Here is a 6,056-nt window from a genome sequence, read left to right as displayed (position 1 = left end):
GTTCATCCTTTGGGAATGTAATAATTTCCCTTATTCCTTTACTGTTTGTTGCATTCAAGTCACTGAGTCTGCCCACTCCTAAAAAGGCAAGAATACTAAGCTCCACATGAAGGAGGGGATGCTATTTTCCTGCATTGTTTTGAACTCTTCTATATGAAAGATTTCTCTGTTCCCGTCACATCACTTTTTATCAATGAAGCCAATTATTTGTATCACTAAATACATATTTATTTGTTGCTTTCACTCATATTTTACTATTAAAGTTGTTTATTTTATTGCTCATATTTTTCCAGCTTTCACTATTTCAGGATTTTTTATTTTAGTTTTTATTTCATTTGTCAGCATCCACATGTGGAACACCTTGGGAGACTCTAATCCTACTCTTTCTTCTGTTCCTCCTATGTTCATGTTCATTTTAAAATTTATCTTACCAGATCCTAGAATCAGCACTTTCTCCAGTGAAATATGCACCTTTTTACTGATATTGTTAGGGTAACTTGTGTAATTTGTCAGGCCCAATGTAAAATGAAAACTTAGAGTGCCTGTCTAAAAGCAGGTGACCTGTGCTATTGACATCATGCCACAGAAATCTATTTTTTTTCTTCTGTGATATCTTCACATGTCATGGTACATCTTGTCTGTCTTTTAATTGTCCTTCTTATTACAACATTTTAAACATTTATCTTTAAGTATGCCATAAGAATTCTAGATGCAAACTTACAAGCAAGTCATACTGTAGAGCTTGCACATCCATGTTTTGTTCATTAATATCAAAGCAGTGAATATGTTACACAGAATCAGTGCAATTGTTTTTACTACACTTTGATAACTGTGGACAGTTTCTCCAACTGGTTTGCAAATGAGTTTGAAAGAACCAGTAGAAATGTGACTGTAGATCACCCTGGTTTTCCTTTCTTTTCACATCCTCAGCTGGAGAGGTGGGCTAACAAAGAGTACCTTGAGTGACAAGGCTGTTTTCTTTATGTATTTGAATCTAATTCTGGTGGACATTACTGTGTGGCCTCCCTGGGTTTCATCACCCTCCCTTTTTTTACGTACTTGTGGATAGGACATGGTCACATTGTACCCAACTTTCTCTTAGCTCCCATATTTTCTTTGCCCACTGGAATTCTGTGATTATGGGAATGAAAACTCAGTGTGCATGAGGTGGCCAAATGCAGTATACTTGCAGGTTACATTTATGTGCTGTGTTCATATCTGTGGTCGATTGCCTTCTTGGAATTTACCTTTGAAAAATAAGTAGTAAGGTAAAATCAATAAAAATTATGATAGAAGTAGCAGAATATTCAATCAAGTACAGGTCCACTTTGAGCAGGAATCCTGACTGTGTAGGAAGAGCATCATGGGGTTAGTCCCCAATTCCCTGCCTTCTACCTCCTCCTCTGTCTCTCTCCATCATCCTTCTCTCCCTCCCTCCCTTGCTTCTTTTATTCCTCCCTTGCAAAATAGTAAGATCACTAAGTAGGATATATGTACTCTGAAAACATACTATTATAAAGTGTAAGTATATAATTTTTCTGCAAATATCTAGAAGTTGTTTATCTTATGCAATTGGAATTTTATATCCATTGAAGATCAGCACCCCATTTTACCCTAACCACATTTTTTTTTGAAAACAACATGCTACTCTGTGTTTACATTTTTTTGCCACTATGGATTGAATCTACAGCACTTAACCACTAAGGCACATCCACAGAGTTTAATTAATTTATTTATTTTAAATTTAGAGACAGGATTTTATTTAGTTTCTTTTGGCCTGGATAATTTGATGAAGCTAGTTTTTAACTTGTGATTATCCTACCTCAGCTTCTGAAACCAGTGGCATTAAAGTATGTCTCAATATCCCCAGCTTGCTTACTGGTTTTTCCTCAAGTTTTTTATTTTATTTTAATAGAGTCATAGGAATTTTCTTGTGTGTTTTAGACTTTACACTTTTTCTGTGTGTTTCTTGTGTGTTTTAGACTTTACACATTTTTCAGGTGATGTGTAGGTAATTTCTCTCATTCCAACATTTGAGTCTTTTTTCTGTTCATGCTTTATTGTGCTGTGCAGAAGCTCTTGGCTTAATGAAATAATACTTGTCTGATTATGGTCCTGTCCCCTGTCCTTTTACTGTCATAGCCAAAGTACCATTTTTTAAAGCAATGATGTAAAGTGTTTCTTCTGTGTTTTGTTGTTATTGCTCACAAACTTATGCTCTTCTTCCTTTTTTATTTTAGATTGAAAAATAGCAACTTCATCTGCTTGTGTGGTATACCATGATATTTTAATACATGTAACACTCTGTAGTGATCAAATCAGAGAAAGATCATATCTGTCACCTTAGTAGGATGGGAAGATATTGGTAAATGGGACCCCAGTATTTTCTTTCTTCCCCATGTAAATATTGAGTGTCCTCAGCACCATCTGTTAAGAGACTATCCTTTATCCATTCTGTATTATTGGCCTCCTTCTCAAATATGAGTGTGAAGTGAGTGTCTGGGTTTATCCTTATTCTCTTTTCTGTGCATTGGTTTGTATGTTGCCTTCTATTTCAGTACAACAGTGTTTATTTCCTATAATGTGTAATTTGTTTTATTCTGTCTTTTTTGCATTTGTTACAATTAGCTATATATAACAGTATAATGCATTGACACAGTATATATAAATGAATTATACCTTCACATTTTTCTTGTTGTAGAATTTTCTTGATGTAGAATTGCATCAGTCATGTAATTATATAAGTGTGCAAGGTAATAATATCTGATCCATTCATGATTCTTCAAAATCTCATACCTCTTTTCCTCCCTTCACTTCCCTCTCTCTAATACAAAGTGCATTTTTTTTCTTCCCTAGTGCCCTCCATTATGAATTAGCATCTGCACACCAGATAAAATATTCAGCCTTTGGAAGTTTGCTATTGGTTTATTTAGCTTAGCATGGTATTCTCAAGTTCCATCCATTTGCCAGCAAGTGGCATAATTTTATTCTTTTTAGGGTTGAGTAATATTCCATACACACACACACACACACACACACACACACATACAATATCTCTCTCTCTCTCTCTCTCTCTCTCTCTATATATATATATATATATATATATATATATATATATATATATATATATATATATATATATAGTGATATATATTATCCATTCATCTGTTGAAGGGAAGGGTACCTAGGTTGTTTCCATAGTTTAGCTATTGTGAATTGACCTACTCTACATTGATGTGGCCACTAGCAATGTATGAGTGTACCTTTTCTCCCCCATTCTTATGAAAAAAAATTATTTCTTGTATTCTTGATAATTGCCACTATGACTGCAGTGAAATGAAATATTGAAATAGCTTTGATTTTCATTTCTATAATTGCTAAAGATGATGGTCTGTTGAATGTGTTTGTTGATCAATTATATTTCTTCTTCTGTGAAGTGTCTGTTCTGTTTCTTAGTCCATTTGTTGATAGGTTATATCTCTTTTGGGGGATTGTTTGTTGAGTTCTTTATATATCTTGGAGATTACTGCTGTATTTGATGTGTGGTGGTAAAGATTTATTTTCCCATTCTGTAGGCTCTCCCTTCATGTTATAGATTGTTTCATTTGTGAAAAATAAGCTTCTTTCTTTGAATCCACCCATTTATTAATTTCTATTTTTACTTTTTATATTTTAGGAATCTTGTTCAAGAAGTCAAGTCCTAAGCTAGCATGATGAGGATGTGGACCTTCTTTTTTTCCCTTAGTCACAGGGTTTCCATTCTCATGTCTAACTCTTTGATCTACTTTAAATTGATTTTTGAGCACAGTGAGAGATAGAGGTTTAATTTCATCTTTCTACATATGGATTTCCAGTTTTCCCAGCACCAATTGTTGAAGAGGTTATCTTTTCTCCAATTTATGTTTTTGGCATTTTTTTCTAGTATGAGATTGGTCTACATGTCTCTTGGTACCTTGTTTAAATTTTTTTAACTATTTCTCTGTAGTATAGTTCAAGGTCTAGTATTGTGATGCCTACTGATTCACTCATTTTGTTGAGAATTGCTTTGACTATTGTGGCACTTCTATTTTATTCAAATTAAGTTAATGCTTGCTTTTTCTAGTTTTATGAAGAATGTCATTGGAAGTTTAAAAGGAATTCCACTGAATCTGTATAATTACTTTGTTAGAATGGCTGTTTTGACTGTGATCATTCTGCCTATCCAAGCACCTGGAACATCTTTACATCTTCTAAGATCTTCAATCTGTATCTTTAGTGTTCTGTAGTTTTCATTGTAGAGGTATTTTAACTCTTTTTAAGATTGATTCCCAAGTATTTTGTATTATTCTTTTTTTTGAGGCCATTATTAATGGGGTGATTTTCCTAATTTCATTTTTACAGTGGATTCATTGTTAAAGTATAGAAGTGCACTTGGTTTATGGGTGTTTATTTTGCTGAATTTATTTATTAGTAAAGAAATTTTTCAGGTCATTTTTTTGTTATCTAAATATAGAAGCATGTCATTAGCAATTAGTGATAGTTTGAGTTCCTCTTTTCCTACTCATTTATCTTTAATTCTTTCTTCTAATTGTTTTGGATAGAGTTTCAAGGATGTTGTTGAATAGAAGTGGCAAAAAAGAGCATCTTTTTTTTAATTTTAAAGGGAATGCTTTAAATTTTTCTCCCTTAAGAACAATGTTTCTGAGGAGCCACTGTGGGAGGTCCAGTCACAGCGACCCAGCCACTCCCACCTCCTACCGGTGCTTTGAGGTGGGGGGAGCCAGAGGATGGAAACACCCCTCTAAGGCAATGAGGCCCTGAGCCTGGACGGTAGCACCAGTGGCAATGGCAGCAACTTAGCGTCCCAGGGCTGCTTGTTTCCTGGGGCACCCCAGAAGGACACGCTGACACTGAGCCTGAGAAAGCAGGCGTTGCCGCTCCAGATAGCGGCTGTGCCACCTCAGCCTCCCTGGGCTGGATGGGCACCCCCAGGGCAGTGGCCCCCGGCCTCTGCCCTCCTCATCAGACCTGGAGCTACTCAAACTCACCTCTCCTGAGCTCGAAAGTCCCATAATCCAGTCCAAAGGGCTGGTCACCACCACAGGACAAGCATGCAGTTCCTCTACCCCAAGGTGGCAGCCAGGGAGGAGTTGGAGTTCACGAGATCTTTGTTAAGGCCCTGGAAGATTTGCACAAGCAGAATCAGCTTGGCGCCGGTCGGGCAGCCTCTGCTGCGGCACTGAAGAAAGACCCTCTGGCATGGCATCCAGCGCATAGCCCCCTATTCACCCCACCTCCGTGAGCTGCCCACAAGGAGGCACCGCTCTAAGCTAACCTGAGCAACCAGCGGGTGGCTCGCAGGGGTGCTGGGTGCTGCCACTGTGGCCTTCACTGCCAATCCCATTCCCTTCACACTGCAGCTGCCCCCATAGCACTGGGTCCACTGCGCCTGCTTCCGTGAGAGCCCGCTGCTGTGGCCCATCGAGGTGGACATGCAAGAGCCAGATCTCAAGCAGCTGGCCAAATGCATGGCAGCTTCCAAGTGACACAAGCGCAAGCTGGAGTGCATCTCACACTTGGAGGAGAAAGTGAAGACGCTCAAGAGCCAGATCAGGAGCTGGAGTCCACTGAGAGCCTGCTGAGCCAGCAAGTGGTGCAGCTCAAGCAGAAAGTTATCAGCCACGTCAACAGTGGCTGCCAGCTGTTGCCCCAGCACCAGGTGCCAGCATACTGAGCCCGAGCAGGGGGCAGCGCCCCTGCTTGAGGAGCGGGCTCACTAGGGGCGAGGCATGGGTGCCCCAGACTTGGAGAGCATGTGGCCCTGGAGACCCTCTCCCCTAGAGTGCCCAGGACTTGGAGAGGGCGCGGCCCCAGGTATATCCCAGGGGGTACCCAGATCTCAGAGAGGGCGCCCTGGACTTCAATAAGCTGGACCCCCAGCTCCTTGGGGGCATGACACCACCCCCCTTCATTGAGCTGCCTCTGTCTGTGGCCCTGTGTTGCAGAAACCTGAGAGCCCCGAGAGCTGTCCCTTTATACACACCTTTGTGGAAGGGGCTCTGTTGGACACAGCCAGC

At 39.6% G+C, this 6,056-nt stretch overlaps 1 pseudogene; it reads left to right on the top strand.

The window, feature by feature from the left end:
- The first annotated feature begins 4,766 nt into the window (after nucleotides 1-4,766).
- Nucleotides 4,767-5,713, top strand: LOC144371513 (transcription factor JunD-like; annotated as a pseudogene).
- The last annotated feature ends 343 nt before the right edge of the window (nucleotides 5,714-6,056 follow it).

Source organism: Ictidomys tridecemlineatus, chromosome 16 (assembly GCF_052094955.1).
Source record: "Ictidomys tridecemlineatus isolate mIctTri1 chromosome 16, mIctTri1.hap1, whole genome shotgun sequence".
Lineage (NCBI taxonomy): Eukaryota > Metazoa > Chordata > Mammalia > Rodentia > Sciuridae > Ictidomys > Ictidomys tridecemlineatus.
Note: the sequence above shows the minus strand (reverse complement) of the source record. Positions and strands in the feature narration are given on the sequence as shown.